General features: G+C 45.6%; 1 protein-coding gene across 2 annotated transcripts in view; it reads right to left on the bottom strand.

The window, feature by feature from the left end:
- ESRRG (estrogen related receptor gamma) overlaps nt 1-16,506 on the bottom strand; it is a 705,684-nt gene extending 689,178 nt beyond the window's left edge. The window contains exon 1 of one of the 2 annotated variants that reach the window (XM_083175157.1): nt 16,301-16,506. The gene's annotated coding sequence lies outside the window, so the exon portion shown is untranslated. The remainder of the gene's footprint in view (nt 1-16,300) is intronic. The other variant, XM_083175155.1, reaches the window with a different exon arrangement.
- Nucleotides 16,507-18,253: the final 1,747 nt, after the last annotated feature.

Genomic DNA, 18,253 nt, shown 5'->3' with positions numbered 1-18,253 from the left:
GCCCACAGTACTACTTCCTCCTGTACACTGGGTGCAATGATCACTGTACTCCCAGGCATTGTACAGTATGTAATCCTATTATGCACACACTCTCATCCCACAGTACTACTTCTCCTCCTGTACACTGGGTGCAATGATCACTGTACTCCCAGGCATTGTACAGTATGTAATCCTACTATGCACACACTCTCATCCCACAGTACTACTTCCTCCTGTACACTGGGTGCAATGATCACTGTACTCCCAGGCATTGTACAGTATGTAATCCTACTATGCACACACTCACATGCCCACAGTACTACTTCCTCCTGTACACTGGGTGCAATGATCACTGTACTCCCAGGCATTGTACAGTATGTAATCCTACTATGCACACACTCTCATCCCACAGTACTACTTACCCTCCTGTATACTAAGATCACTGTACTCCCAGGCATTGTACAGTATGTAATCCTACTATGCATACACTCTCATCCCACAGTACTACTTCCTCCTGTATACTAAGATCACTGTACTCCCAGGCATTGTACAGTATGTAATCCTACTATGCACACACTCTCATCCCACAGTACTACTTCTCCTCCTGTACACTGGGTGCAATGATCACTGTACTCCCAGGCATTGTACAGTATGTAATCCTACTATGCACACACTCACATCCCACAGTACTACTTCCTCCTGTATACTAACATCACTGTACTCCCTGGCATTGTACAGTATGTAATCCTACTATGCACACACTCACATCCCACAGTACTACTTCCTCCTGTATACTAAGATCACTGTACTCCCAGGCATTGTACAGTATGTAATCCTACTATGCACACACTCTCATCCCACAGTACTACTTCCTCCTGTACACTGGGTGCAATGATCACTGTACTCCCAGGCATTGTACAGTATGTAATCCTACTATGCACACACTCTCATCCCACAGTACTACTTCCTCCTGTACACTGGGTGCAATGATCACTGTACTCCCAGGCATTGTACAGTATGTAATCCTACTATGCACACACTCTCATCCCACAGTACTACTTCCTCCTGTATACTAAGATCACTGTACTCCCAGGCATTGTAAAGTATGTAATCCTACTATGCACACACTCTCATCCCACAGTACTACTTCCTCCTGTATACTAACATCACTGTACTCCCAGGCATTGTACAGTATGTAATCCTACTATGCACACACTCACATGCCCACAGTATTACTTCCTCCTGTATACTAACATCACTGTACTCCCAGGCATTGCACAGTATGTAATCCTACTATGAACACACTCACATCCCACAGTACTACTTACCATCCTGTATACTAAGATCACTGTACTCCCTGGCATTGTACAGTATGTAATCCTACTATGCACACACTCACATCCCACAGTACTACTTACCCTCCTGTATACTAAGATCACTGTACTCCCAGGCATTGCACAGTATGTAATCCTACTATGCACACACTCTCATCCCACAGTACTACTTCCTCCTGTACACTGGGTGCAATGATCACTGTACTCCCAGGCATTGTACAGTATGTAATCCTACTATGCACACACTCACATGCCCACAGTACTACTTCCTCCTGTACACTGGGTGCAATGATCACTGTACTCCCAGGCATTGTACAGTATGTAATCCTATTATGCACACACTCTCATCCCACAGTACTACTTCTCCTCCTGTACACTGGGTGCAATGATCACTGTACTCCCAGGCATTGTACAGTATGTAATCCTACTATGCACACACTCTCATCCCACAGTACTACTTCCTCCTGTACACTGGGTGCAATGATCACTGTACTCCCAGGCATTGTACAGTATGTAATCCTACTATGCACACACTCACATGCCCACAGTACTACTTCCTCCTGTACACTGGGTGCAATGATCACTGTACTCCCAGGCATTGTACAGTATGTAATCCTACTATGCACACACTCTCATCCCACAGTACTACTTACCCTCCTGTATACTAAGATCACTGTACTCCCAGGCATTGTACAGTATGTAATCCTACTATGCACACACTCTCATCCCACAGTACTACTTCTCCTCCTGTACACTGGGTGCAATGATCACTGTACTCCCAGGCATTGCACAGTATGTAATCCTACTATGCACACACTCTCATCCCACAGTACTACTTCTCCTCCTGTATACTGGGTGCAATGATCACTATACTCCCAGGCATTGCACAGTATGTAATCCTACTATGCACACACTCACATCCCACAGTACTACTTCCTCCTGTATACTAAGATCACTGTACTCCCAGGCATTGCACAGTATGTAATCCTACTATGCACACACTCTCATCCCACAGTACTACTTCTCCTCCTGTACACTGGGTGCAATGATCACTGTACTCCCGGGCATTGCACAGTATGTAATCCTACTATGCACACACTCTCATCCCACAGTACTGCTTCCTCCTGTATACTAAGATCACTGTACTCCCAGGCATTGTACAGTATGTAATCCTACTATGCACACACTCACATGCCCACAGTACTACTTCCTCCAGTACACTGGGTGCAATGATCACTGTACTCCCAGGCATTGCACAGTATGTAATCCTACTATGCACACACTCTCATCCCACAGTACTACTTCCTCCTGTATACTGGGTGCAATGATCACTGTACTCCCAGGCATTGCACAGTTTGTAATCCTACTATGCACACACTCACATGCCCACAGTACTACTTCCTCCTGTATACTAAGATCACTGTACTCCCAGGCATTGTACAGTATGTAATCCTACTATGCACACACTCACATGCCCACAGTACTACTTCCTCCTGTACACTGTGTGCGCTATATAAACAACTGGTAATAATATTTTCTGTACAGCGCTGCGGAATATGTGTGCGCTATATAATAACTAGTAATAATATCCTCTGTACAGCGCTGCGGAATATGTGTGCGCTATATAATAACTGGTAATAATATTATCTGTACAGCGCTGGGGAATATGTGTGCGCTATATAATAACTGGTAATAATATTCTCTGTACAGCGCTGCTGGATATGTGTGCGCTATATAATAACTGGTAATAATAGTCTCTGTACAGAGCTGCAGAATATGTGTGCACTATATAATAACTGGTAATAATAGTCTCTGTACAGCGCTGCGGAATATGTGTGCGCTATATAATAACTGGTAATAATAGTCTCTGTACAGCGCTGCGGAATATGTGTGCGCTATATAAATAACTGGTAATAATATTCTCTGTACAGCGCTGTGGAATATGTGTGCGCTATATAATAACTGGTAATAGTCTCTGTACAGTGCTGCGGAATATGTGTGTGCTATATAATAACTGGTAATAATATTCTCTGTACAGCGCTGCTGAATATGTGTGCGCTATATAACAACTGGTAATAATAATCTCTGTACAGCGCTGCGGAATGTGTGTGCGCTATATAATAACTGGTAATAACAGTTTCTGTACAGCGCTGCGGAATATGTGTGCGCTATATAAATAACTGGTAATAATATTCTCTGTACAGCGCTGCGGAATATGTGTGCGCTATATAATAACTGGTAATAATATTCTCTGTACAGCTCTGCGGAATATGTGTGCGCTATATAATAACTGGTAATAATATTCTCTGTACAGCTCTGCGGAATATGTGTGCGCTATATAATAACTGGTAATAATAGTCTCTGTACAGCGCTGCAGAATATGTGTGCGCTATATAATAACTGGTAATAATGGTCTCTGTACAGCGCTGCGGGATATGTGTGCGCTATATAATAACTGGTAATAATATTCTCTGTACAGCGCTGCTGAATATGTGTGCGCTATATAATAACTGGTAATAATATTCTCTGTACAGCGCTGCTGAATATGTGTGCGCTATATAATAACTGGTAATAATAGTCTCTGTACAGCGCTGCGGAATATGTGTGCGCTATATAATAACTGGTAATAATGGTCTCTGTACAGCGCTGCGGGATATGTGTGCGCTATATAATAACTGGTAATAATACTCTCTGTACAGCGCTGTGGAGTGCGCTATATAATAACTGGTAATAATATTCTCTGTACAGCGCTGTGGAATATGTGTGCGCTATATAATAACTGGTAATAATAGTCTCTGTACAGCGCTGCAGAATATGTGTGCGCTATATAATAACTGGTAATATTCTTTGTACAGCACTGTTGAATATGTGTGCGATATATAACTAACTGGTAACAATATTCTCTGTACAGCGCTGCGGAATATGTGTTCTATATAATAACTGGTAATAATAGTCTCTATACAGCGCTGTGGAATATGTGTGCGCTATATAATAACTGGTAATAATATTCTCTGTACAGCGCTGCGGAATATGTGTGCGCTATGTAATAACTGGTAATAATAGTCTCTGTACAGAGCTGCGGAATATGTGTGCGCTATATAATAACTGGTAATAATCTCTGTACAACGCTGCAGAATATGTGTGCGCTATATAATAACTGGTAATAATAGTCTCTGTACAGCGCTGTGGAATATGTGTGCGCTATATAATAACTGGTAATAATATTCTTTGTACAGCGCTGTTGAATATGTGTGCGCTATATAATAACTGGTAATAATAGTCTCTGTACAGCGCTGCAAAATATGTGTGCGCTATATAATAACTGGTAATATTCTTTGTACAGCGCTGTTGAATATGTGTGCGCTATATAATAACTGGTAATAATAGTCTCTGTACAGCGCTGCGGAATATGTGTGCGCTATATAATAACTGGTAATAATATTCTTTGTACAGCGCTGTTGAATATGTGTGCGCTATATAATAACTGGTAATAATAGTCTCTGTACAGCGCTGCAGAATATGTGTGCGCTATATAATAACTGGTAATATTCTTTGTACAGCGCTGTTGAATATGTGTGCGCTATATAATAACTGGTAATAATAGTCTCTGTACAGTGCTGCGGAATATGTGTGCGCTATATAATAACTGGTAATAATAGTCTCTGTACAGCGCTGCAGAATATGTGTGCGCTATATAATAACTGGTAATATTCTTTGTACAGCGCTGCGGAATATGTGTGCGCTATATAATAACTGGTAATAATAATCTCTGTACAGCGCTGTGGAATATGTGTGCGCTATATAATAACTGGTAATAATAGTCTCTGTACAGCGCTGTGGAATATGTGTGCGCTATATAATAACTGGTAATAATAGTCTCTGTACAGCGCTGTGGAATATGTGTGCGCTATATAATAACTGGTAATAATAGTCTCTGTACAGCGCTGTGGAATATGTGTGCGCTATATAAATAACTGGTAATAATAGTCTCTGTACAGCCCTGCGGAATATGTGTGCGCTATATAATAACTGGTAATAATATTCTCTGTACAGTGCTGCGGAATATGTGTGCGCTATATAATAACTGGTAATAATAACCTCTGTACAGTGCTGCGGAATATGTGTGCGCTATATAATAACTGGTAATAATAGTCTCTGTACAGCGCTGTGGAATATGTGTGCGCTATATAATAACTGGTAATAATAGTCTCTGTACAGCGCTGCGGAATATGTGTGCGCTATATAAATAACTGGTAATAATATTCTCTGTACAGCGCTGTGGAATATGTGTGCGCTATATAATAACTGGTAATAGTCTCTGTACAGTGCTGCGGAATATGTGTGTGCTATATAATAACTGGTAATAATATTCTCTGTACAGCGCTGCTGAATATGTGTGCGCTATATAACAACTGGTAATAATAATCTCTGTACAGCGCTGCGGAATGTGTGTGCGCTATATAATAACTGGTAATAACAGTTTCTGTACAGCGCTGCGGAATATGTGTGCGCTATATAAATAACTGGTAATAATATTCTCTGTACAGCGCTGCGGAATATGTGTGCGCTATATAATAACTGGTAATAATATTCTCTGTACAGCTCTGCGGAATATGTGTGCGCTATATAATAACTGGTAATAATATTCTCTGTACAGCTCTGCGGAATATGTGTGCGCTATATAATAACTGGTAATAATAGTCTCTGTACAGCGCTGCAGAATATGTGTGCGCTATATAATAACTGGTAATAATGGTCTCTGTACAGCGCTGCGGGATATGTGTGCGCTATATAATAACTGGTAATAATATTCTCTGTACAGCGCTGCTGAATATGTGTGCGCTATATAATAACTGGTAATAATATTCTCTGTACAGCGCTGCTGAATATGTGTGCGCTATATAATAACTGGTAATAATAGTCTCTGTACAGCGCTGCGGAATATGTGTGCGCTATATAATAACTGGTAATAATGGTCTCTGTACAGCACTGCGGGATATGTGTGCGCTATATAATAACTGGTAATAATACTCTCTGTACAGCGCTGTGGAGTGCGCTATATAATAACTGGCAATATTATTCTCTGTACAGCGCTGTGGAATATGTGTGCGCTATATAATAACTGGTAATAATAGTCTCTGTACAGCGCTGCAGAATATGTGTGCGCTATATAATAACTGGTAATATTCTTTGTACAGCACTGTTGAATATGTGTGCGATATATAACTAACTGGTAACAATATTCTCTGTACAGCGCTGCGGAATATGTGTTCTATATAATAACTGGTAATAATAGTCTCTATACAGCGCTGTGGAATATGTGTGCGCTATATAATAACTGGTAATAATATTCTCTGTACAGCGCTGCGGAATATGTGTGCGCTATGTAATAACTGGTAATAATAGTCTCTGTACAGAGCTGCGGAATATGTGTGCGCTATATAATAACTGGTAATAATCTCTGTACAACGCTGCGGAATATGTGTGCGCTATATAATAACTGGTAATAATAGTCTCTGTACAGCGCTGTGGAATATGTGTGCGCTATATAATAACTGGTAATAATATTCTTTGTACAGCGCTGTTGAATATGTGTGCGCTATATAATAACTGGTAATAATAGTCTCTGTACAGCGCTGCAAAATATGTGTGCGCTATATAATAACTGGTAATATTCTTTGTACAGCGCTGTTGAATATGTGTGCGCTATATAATAACTGGTAATAATAGTCTCTGTACAGCGCTGCGGAATATGTGTGCGCTATATAATAACTGGTAATAATATTCTTTGTACAGCGCTGTTGAATATGTGTGCGCTATATAATAACTGGTAATAATAGTCTCTGTACAGCGCTGCAGAATATGTGTGCGCTATATAATAACTGGTAATATTCTTTGTACAGCGCTGTTGAATATGTGTGCGCTATATAATAACTGGTAATAATAGTCTCTGTACAGTGCTGCGGAATATGTGTGCGCTATATAATAACTGGTAATAATAGTCTCTGTACAGCGCTGCAGAATATGTGTGCGCTATATAATAACTGGTAATATTCTTTGTACAGCGCTGCGGAATATGTGTGCGCTATATAATAACTGGTAATAATAATCTCTGTACAGCGCTGTGGAATATGTGTGCGCTATATAATAACTGGTAATAATAGTCTCTGTACAGCGCTGTGGAATATGTGTGCGCTATATAATAACTGGTAATAGTCTCTGTACAGCGCTGTGGAATATGTGTGCGCTATATAATAACTGGTAATAATAGTCTCTGTACAGCGCTGTGGAATATGTGTGCGCTATATAAATAACTGGTAATAATAGTCTCTGTACAGCCCTGCGGAATATGTGTGCGCTATATAATAACTGGTAATAATATTCTCTGTACAGTGCTGCGGAATATGTGTGCGCTATATAATAACTGGTAATAATAACCTCTGTACAGTGCTGCGGAATATGTGTGCGCTATATAATAACTGGTAATAATAGTCTCTGTACAGCGCTGTGGAATATGTGTGCGCTATATAATAACTGGTAATAATAGTCTCTGTACAGCGCTGCGGAATATGTGTGCGCTATATAATAACTGGTAATAATAGTCTCTGTACAGCGCTGCAGAATATGTGTGCGCTATATAATAACTGGTAATAATACTCTCTGTACAGCGCTGTGGAGTGCGCTATATAATAACTGGTAATAATATTCTCTGTACAGCGCTGTGGAATATGTGTGCGCTATATAATAACTGGTAATAATAGTCTCTGTACAGCGCTGCAGAATATGTGTGCGCTATATAATAACTGGTAATATTCTTTGTACAGCACTGTTGAATATGTGTGCGATATATAACTAACTGGTAACAATATTCTCTGTACAGCGCTGCGGAATATGTGTTCTATATAATAACTGGTAATAATAGTCTCTATACAGCGCTGTGGAATATGTGTGCGCTATATAATAACTGGTAATAATATTCTCTGTACAGCGCTGCGGAATATGTGTGCGCTATGTAATAACTGGTAATAATAGTCTCTGTACAGCGCTGTGGAATATGTGTGCGCTATATAATAACTGGTAATAATCTCTGTACAACGCTGCGGAATATGTGTGCGCTATATAAATAACTGGTAATAATAGTCTCTGTACAGCGCTGCGGAATATGTGTGTGCTATATAATAACTGGTAATATTCTTTGTACAGCGCTATTGAATATGTGTGCGATATATAACTAACTGGTAATAATATTCTCTGTACAGCGCTGCAGAATTTGTGTGCGCTATATAATAACTGGTAATAATATTCTCTGTACAGCGCTGCAGAATATGTGTGCGCTATATACGAGACTGATAATAAATAAAATAAATAATAGACTCTGGTGGTCTCTGTGTCTGTACCCCCCCCCCCCGCCCCCTCTTCCCGCTGCACGGCTCCTGTTGTGGATTTGGAGAGGGCCACAGTAATAATGTGTTATATGTCGATGTCATACCTTACAGCTGGCATAACCTGAGCCACACAACAGGTGCAATGCAGTATCTGCGAATCAGAAACGTGACTCCGCCCACATCCGACAGCCGACTGCGCCAGTTATTCTGCAAATTGTCTGTTACAAAAATGGCAGTTTGATATTTGGACGTCACTCTGAAGAGGCGCCCGATCCACTATATAGAGGAACACGTCACAAAGTTCAGTTAGGTTTCATTGGATGTAACATTCTGAAAAAAATGTATTTTGACAATAAATATCCTTAAATAAATGTAAGGCAGCGGCCTCCGTGACATGACCCCCACCCGCCAGCGTAATTATGACCTGACGTTGGATCGCTGCTACAGGGGCCGCACACGCACAGAATTACTCATAATATTGGCACATAAAATGTACATTAAGGACCGGAGGATGCCAGGATTACAGAATAGCCCAGTTCATCTCCAAATCTATAAGAAATGGGAGAAACGAGCGCCTATTACTCCTCCTTATCTCCCGGACACCCAGCACAGTGAGATCATGGAGCTAATAATACACCTGATTACATCTCCGCTGTGCTGCGCTGTGCCGGGAACGGCCGGATATTCACCAAGGGGCACGTCTGGGCCTAGAGGTCTTCTTCCAAATTGTTCATAGCTAAGTAATCTACCAGGGTATCAGCGCCAGATATTTTGAGAAGCATTTAGCATGCCGACAGTCGGGCACAACACCAGCACTGGAAATGCCTATGTTGGCATCCTGATCATAAGTACGCTAGTTACGGTGCAAACCTTTAAGAGGCCGGCAGAAACAGGCAACGTGCTGCCATAACATGACGCCATATCCGGATGGAGTTATTGACCAGCCAATCCGGATCCTGTCAGCATGAGCGCGGACATTAGCCGCATGCGTGAAGCAGCCTGTATACAGGTGGCTAACGTACATGGAGTGATGGCGAATTACGGCGGTTTATCATTATGTGATACAGAATGACAGCAACTGCCAGCAATAATAATCAGACCCCAGCACATGGGGGAGATCCCCCCTCTGTCCCCTTCTGCCGCCTCTCCCCAGCCTCCGTCATAGTCTCCGAACAGTAGCCCTTATTCTGAGTGATTCGGTCGGCACCGTGTGCGGTCGGACGGCCGATGTTTGGTGTGCGCATGTGCAAACGCCTCTCACGTCCGAACACGGCGTGAGTTCCGTGCAGAAAACATTCGGTCGGACCCATCCGAGCAGGGGGTGGAGAGGGGCATGAAGGGCTGTTTGGGCTCATTACCATATGCATACACCCTGCGTTTCATGGGCGTTCCCATGAAAACGCTGGGCGTATGTATGGTAATCCAGCCGTGACGCACGTGTGGGGGGGGGGGCGGACATATAATAGTGTTCCCGCTAGGCTGTTTTAGCGGGGTGCTGCACCCTGCCCGATTTTTAAAGGGCAAAATGCGCCCTGCCCTGCTAGCAGCGCCCCGCTAAAACAGCGTGGTGCCTGCCCTGGCTGTGTGCACGGGGAAGCGCAGCGCCGCCTTAGACGGTGATTCCCAGCGCTTCCCCGGCAGCACGGTAACTTCAGCGGTGCCGGCCCCGCCTCCTTTAGTGACGGCGCCGACCGGTCCCGCCCCTTTTCGCGACGTCGTGGCCCGGGCACGCCCCTTTTCGTGACGTCGCTGCCCGGGACCGCCCACAATTGTGACGTCGGCAGGCCCGGTCTGCCCTCATTTCTAGAGGGAACACTATATAACATAGCCAGATGCCAGCTGCCCGCCCATATCCCGGCTTTCATACGGAAACATGTCCGAGTGGTCTGGAGCACTCGGCGCTATCTGACCGCTCGGTCCATCATTCGATGATCGGCGACCATGGGAGGATGGGGGAGGTTCCCACAGATGGGGGAGGTGTTTACATGAAACATCCACTCGCGGTCCATACGCTCGTCGTCTGACCGCATTCGGTCGGTGTGAGCGATCCGTACGGTAGGTGGGGCTAAGAACACTCGGTGGGCGTCCGAAAACCAGAATAAGGGCCAGTGAGCATTGTTCTTGCTGTAAATAATATGGGACGTAACCTAGACTTGTGTTACTTTATGTACAGTTCTGCGTGTTGAGCTGGCGACTGATTGGGGTCATTCAGTTTACTGACTGGCTCGGAGTCGTCAGTGTTCTAACCCCCCTATCACCCACACATGCGGCAGGGACATTAAACCTTGTTACTTAGGGCAGGGTTTCCCAAACGCAGACCTCAAGGCAAACTTACAGTGCAGGATTCATGGATGTCTAACCGCATATAGGGGTAACTCAGTAAGGATCGCAAAATCTTTCTCTAATGGGTAAAGCCATGCTGCACTGCAGGGGCAGATGTAACATGGGCAGAAAAATTAGATTAGATTAATAATGTGTGCTCAAGCAAGTCTATCTTTAAAACCTGGGGTCAATCCTATTTTTTGTGAAGGGTGCAATGTGTCATTTTAACGCCGGCAATGGCACCCCGAAGTTCCTGGGCTGAAATCAGTTCGACTTTACGCATAATGGCTCAGCGCCCTATGGGGCATGGAGCACTGTTGTACGCATATGTACCGCCATAAGGGGAAATCACTGCCGCTATGACGCGCATAAGCGAGATTATCACGGTCAGTTACTACTAGTGAGGCCACAATACACTGGATGCAGACCTGACACATACACACACCTGACATGCATCAGATTGCACTGCGCCAATTGGTACCGCAGACGTACACATACTAACGCAGGCCAAATACCGTACCAGTGTGACCATGCAAATGTGCGACAACATGGCATAACCCAGGTGCCAATGCTGCCAATGCGGAGAGCAATCTGGCAATAAACTGGAGCATATCTCAAGCTAGCATAGAACAAGACAGAAAAGTCTGTAAGTCACAGGGACGAGGTCTCGCTAACGGTGTCTGTCCCTTTCTGACCCGTTCTGCCCGCAGGGTACGAGGACCGCTAGATGCGCACAGCAAAATAAACACAGCGCCCGCGCTGCGCCACATGTCCCTATAAACAATTCATAGTCACATCCATGACCTCAAACTGAGCCGGGTGTGAAAACATTGTAACCATCACAAAGGCTCCAGGTCTGACATGACGCAGCGCTACCAGCGGGCGGACACAAGCTCGGGGTAATAATGACGTAACAACACGTCACCCTGCAATGTCCGGCTGAGCCCTTTCCTCTCCCCAATGACAGTGAAGTGGACAGCGACAGAGAGATTTTATTAAGTACTGTATAGTATTAAGTGGGATTAGCAGCCTCCATAATCCCGCGCATCGGCCACATTTAGGCTGATGAATATACAGCGCCATTACCCTTCTCCGGGGACCGCGCCAGATAACACCAGCACCGCGTGTCGCTGCCGCACAACTTGGGTTATAAATAAATATATGAATGAAGAGGGACGAAGCGAGGAGGAGAGCGACGCGGATGCCGACACAGATCCCACCAGGCCTCTGCCAGCTCCGATCTGATTTGGATTCAGGTTATAGCAGAATAAATTCAGTAAGGAAGCAATCACTGCAGTGGCAGCCACGAGGGGAACGCGCCCGCCATTAGCACAGGGGAGGGGGCGCTGAACTTGTGAACCCCGTCCGTCCGTCCGTCTGTCTGTGCGCTGAGGGGAATTCCAAGTAGATGGACAAAGGCCGATGATGGGACAATCGCACTTATGTCGTGGGTCTGCATGGCCCCTACATCGGGGGAACGAGGGGCGCAGCGCTGGAAAGGAAACTACCACAAAAACATGGAATCATTCAGAATATTGTACAGCACCTGTGTTACTGCATACTGCCAGAGACTGGAGCACCCCACAGCCACATACAGGCAGTTACCCATAGCAACAGTCAGATTGTAAATCACCAGAGACTGGAGCACCCCACAGCCACATACAGGCAGTTACCCATAGCAACAGTCAGATTGTAAATCACCAGAGACTGGAGCACCCCACAGCCACATACAGGCAGTTACCCATAGCAACAGTCAGATTGTAAATCACCAGAGACTGGAGCACCCCACAGCCACATACAGGCAGTTACCCATAGCAACAGTCAGATTGTAAATCACCAGAGACTGGAGCACCCCACAGCCACATACAGGCAGTTACCCATAGCAACAGTCAGATTGTAAATCACCAGAGACTGGAGCACCCCACAGCCACATACAGGCAGTTACCCATAGCAACAATCAGATTGTAAATCACCAGAGACTGGAGCACCCCACAGCCACATACAGGCTGTTACCCATAGCAACAATCAGATTGTAAATCACCAGAGACTAGAGCACCCCACAGCCACATACAGGCTGTTACCCATAGCAACAATCAGATTGTAAATCACCAGAGACTAGAGCACCCCACAGCCACATACAGGTAGTTACCCATAGCAACAATCAGATTGTAAATCACCAGAGACTGGAGCACCCCACAGCCACATACAGGCTGTTACCCATAGCAACAATCAGATTGTAAATCACCAGAGACTGGAGCACCCCACAGCCACATACAGGCTGTAACCCATAGCAACAGTCAGATTGTAAATCACCAGAGACTGGAGCACCCCACAGCCACATACAGGTTGTTACCCATAGCAACAGTCAGATTGTAAATCACCAGAGACTGGAGCACCCCACAGCCACATACAGGCTGTTACCCATAGCAACAACCAGATTGTAAATCACCAGAGACTGGAGCACCCCACAGCCACATACAGGCTGTAACCCATAGCAACAGTCAGATTGTAAATCACCAGAGACTGGAGCACCCCACAGCCACATACAGGTTGTTACCCATAGCAACAGTCAGATTGTAAATCACCAGAGACTGGAGCACCCACCCCACAGCCACATACAGAGGTCACACATATACATGAGATGTTTCTCATAGAAACAATCAGATTCTACTTATTTATTTAGCACCGTCTAGAGACAGGGCTGGGCAACACCGGCCCTCCAGATGTTAGTGAACTACACATCCCAGGATGCTTTGCATTAGTTTTGCTATGTGGCCATGCTGAAACTGATGCAAGGCATTCTGGGATGTGTAGTTCATCAACATCTGGAGGGCCGGTGTTGCCCAGCCCTGGCTAGAAGATAATAGATATATAGTTGCTACGGACAACATCCCATCTCCAACAGAACTCTCATCTTAGTATATTGTCCCGATAATGTACTTCTAGCCATGGATATATTGCAGGGTGACATGAGAACTTCAGGTGGGCAATGCCAGGAGCATTCAGCATTTGCCATGTGACCTACTGTATCCATAGGATGGTGCCCTGATGCTGCGGCCAGCTGAGGGTTACTGTGGCACGGGAACAAGGTACCCCCAGCCCTCATACAGGCAGCGGCACGGGGCCCCTGGGAGAAACACTTCTGACCAATATGTTTTGTTGTATGAAATCATGAGAAAACACAAAGACAGCAGCCAGCGTGCGCCAATCCTCTGCTGGGCACATTCATCATGCCAGACTGCCCAAGTTTACAGGTACCCAGTCCCATAGTCCCATAGGGCACCACATGGTGCAGGGTAATGACATCACATAGTGACACATCGCACAGGAGAACACAGGGAGCAGAGGGTAACCCACGGCAACACAGGGCACAGGATAACATAGGGTAATCTATGACACGGGGAAACTCATGGCAACACCGGGTGACACATGACAAAGGGGGTAACAGGGTCATACATGGCACAGAAGGGCATGGAGGGTCAAAGGGTACAGGGGAGTACAGTATAATAGAGGGCACAGCAGAGCACATGGGGGCACAGAGTAACACATAGCACCGGTGGGCACAGGGGAGAACAGTATAACACAGGGCACAGCGGAGCACATGGGGGCACAGAGTAACACATAGCACTGGTGGGCACAGGGGAGAACAGTATAACACATGGCACAGCGGAGCACATGGGGGCAGAGTAACACATAGCACTGGTGGGCACAGGGGAGAACAGTATAACACAGGGCACAGCGGAGTACATGGGGGCACAGAGTAACACATAGCACCGGTGGGCAGAGGGGAGAACAGTATAACACAGGGCACAGCGGAGCACATGGGGGCAGAGTAACACATAGCACCGGTGGGCAGAGGGGAGAACAGTATAACACAGGGCACAGCGGAGCACATGGGGCAGAGTAACACATAGCACCGGTGGGCAGAGGGAGAACAGTATAACACAGGGCACAGCGGAGCACATGGGGGCAGAGTAACACATAGCACCGAAGGGCAGAGGGGAGAACAGTATAACACAGGGCACAGCGGAGCACATGGGGGCACAGAGTAACACATAGCACCGGTGGGCAGAGGGGAGAATTGTATAACACAGGGCACAGCGGAGCACATGGGGGCAGAGTAACACATAGCACTGGTGGGCACAGGGGAGAACAGTATAACACAGGGCACAGCGGAGCACATGGGGGCACAGAGTAACACATAGCACTGGTGGGCACAGGGGAGAACAGTATAACACAGGGCACAGCGGAGCACATGGGGGCACAGAGTAACACATAGCACTGGTGGGCACAGGGGAGAACAGTATAACACAGGGCACAGCGGAGTACATGGGGGCAGAGTAACACATAGCACTGGTGGGCACAGGGGAGAACAGTATAACAAAGGGCACAGGTGGGCATGGGGGAGCACTTGTCACAGAAGATCAGAGTAACACATAGCTCAGGTAGGCACAGTATAACATAAGACACAGGGCAGCACAGGGGGCACAAGGTCACATATGGCACAGGTGGCACAAGGTCACACATGGCACAGGGGGCACAAGGTCACACATGGCACAGGAGAGAACAGTATAACACAGGGGGCACAAAGTAACACATAGCAAAGGTGGGCATAGGGGAGCACATGGCACAGAGCACAGAGTAGCACATAGTTCAGGTAGGCACAGAGTTACACAGGGGCACAAGGGCACATAGTAACACATGGCAAGGTATAACACAAGGACACATGGTAACACGGGGGGGGGGGGGGCACAGTCACACATGGCACAGTATAACACAAGGGCACATGGTAACACGGGGCACAGAGTCACACGGGGGGGCACAGAGTTACACTGGGGCACAAGGGCACATAGTAACACATGGCACAGTATAACACAAGGATACATGGTAACAGGGGGGGGGGCACAGTCACACAGGGGGCACAAGGGCACATGGTAACACATGGCACAGTATAACACAAGGGCACATGGTAACACAGGGGGCACAGAGTCACACAGGGGGCACAAGGGCACATGGTAACACGGGGCACAGTATAACACAAGGGCACATGGTAACACAGGGGGCACAGAGTCACACAGGGGGCACAAGGGCTCATAGTAACACATGGCAAAGTATAACACAGGGGGGCACAGAGTCACACAGGGGGCACAGAGTCACACAGGGGGCACAGAGTCAGACGGGGCATGGGGGCGGGAGCTCCTTCCCCACTAACTCTGCTGCTGCTGCTGGTGGTGGCATTACCCGGGCACAGGGGGAGGAGGGAGATGACGGGCACCGTACCTGCTGCTGGTGTCCGGCTGCCGGGTGGCACTGAGAGCGCTGGGTGACACTGGGACCGCTGGGTGGCACTGGGAGCGCTGGGTGACACTGGGAGCGCTGGGAGAACACGCTGCTGCCGCCGCCGCCTCCTGTCCCCGGTTCCCGGCACGACCTCGGCTGCTGCTGGGTCCTCCCCCAGTGACGGGCGCCGGGCTGTCCGCAGGGCCGGCTCCAACATCGGGCGCTGCTGCCAGGGACCAGCGGCATGGCCGGGACGGCGGGGAGGGGGCTGCTGCTGCTGAGAGCGTGTGCGGCCCGCGGGCCGGAGCCCCCCATCACACTCATCCCGCCCCGCGTCTCACTGTGCGGGGGGGGGGACACGTGACACTGCCGCTGGGACCAGTGCCCCTCACCGGCACTACTACTGGGAGCTGCACACCTCCATTCCTCAACCTGTATCCTTCTATCTGTCCATCCATCTATCTATATATATCCTTCTATCTATCTATCCATCTATCCTTCTATATATCCATCTATCCATCTATCCTTCTATATATCCATCTATCTATCCTTCTATCTATCTATCTATCTATCCTTCTATCTATCTATATATCCTTCTATCTATCCATCTATCTATATATCCTTCTATCTATCTATTCTATATATCCTTCTATCTATCTATCCATCTATCTATTCTATCTATCTATCCTTCTATCTGTCCATCCATCTATCTATCTATTCTTCTATCTATCTATCTATTCTATCTATCTATCCTTCTATCTGTCCATCCATCTATCTATATATCCTTCTATCTATCTATCCATCTATCCTTCTATATATCTATCTATCCTTCTATCTATCCATCTATCTATCTCTATCTATATATCCTTCTATCTATCTATCTATCTATCTATCTATTCTATCTATCCTTCCATTTATCTATCTATATATCCATATATATCCATCTATCTATCCATCTATCTATATATCCTTCTATCTATCCATCTATCCTTCTATCTATCCATCTATTCTATCTATCTATCCTTCCATTTATCTATCTATATATCCATCTATCCATCCATCCATATATCCATCTATCTATCCATCCATCTATCTATCTATCTATATATCCATCTATCTATGCATCTATCTATCTATCTATCCATCTATCTATATATCTATATATCCATCTATATATCTATTTCTCTCACATCTATCTATCTATCCATCCATCCTTCTATCTATCTATCCTTCTATCTATCCATCTATTCTATCTATCTATCCTTCTATCCATCCATCTATTCTATCTATCTATCCTTCTATTCATCCATCTATCTATCTATCTAACATCTATCCTTCTATCCATCCATCTATCTATCTATCTATCTATCTATCTATCTATTTATACATAGTTACATAGTAGGTAAGGCTGAGAAAAGACTTGCGTCCATCTAGTTCAACCTGGTATAGATATCATCCATTGCTGATTTGGTAGGTTCTGGTATTTTACAGACAAATTATATTTCTTATTTGTACCCATGGATGTTTTTCTCCAGTAAACGTTTGTCCAACTATCTCACATCTATCCTTCTATCTATCCATCTATTCTATCTATCTATCCTTCTATCCATCCATCTATCTATCCATCTATCCTTCTATCTATCCATCTATTCTATCTATCCTTCTATCCATCCATTTATCTATCTATATATCCATCTATCTATCTATCTATTTATCTCACATCTATCTCATATCTATGAGGAGAGCAGGATTTATGGCTGTTGGCGCAGCTGCCTCTCTCCCCTGCTGAACACATGGCTCTGAGCAGTGTGTGCTGAGCTGGAGAGAGAGGCTGCTGCAGCGGTGGCAGCCTTTCCTCTCTACTGCAGGGATGTGCAGTCAGGGGAGGCAGAGCTGATATTTATAACACATTATAGGGGCACATTTGTAAAATGCGATCATATCACCTCAATG

Source organism: Crinia signifera, chromosome 3, assembly GCF_055691185.1.
Source record: "Crinia signifera chromosome 3, ASM5569118v1, whole genome shotgun sequence".
Lineage (NCBI taxonomy): Eukaryota > Metazoa > Chordata > Amphibia > Anura > Myobatrachidae > Crinia > Crinia signifera.
This window is presented reverse-complemented; position numbering and strand designations above follow the sequence as displayed.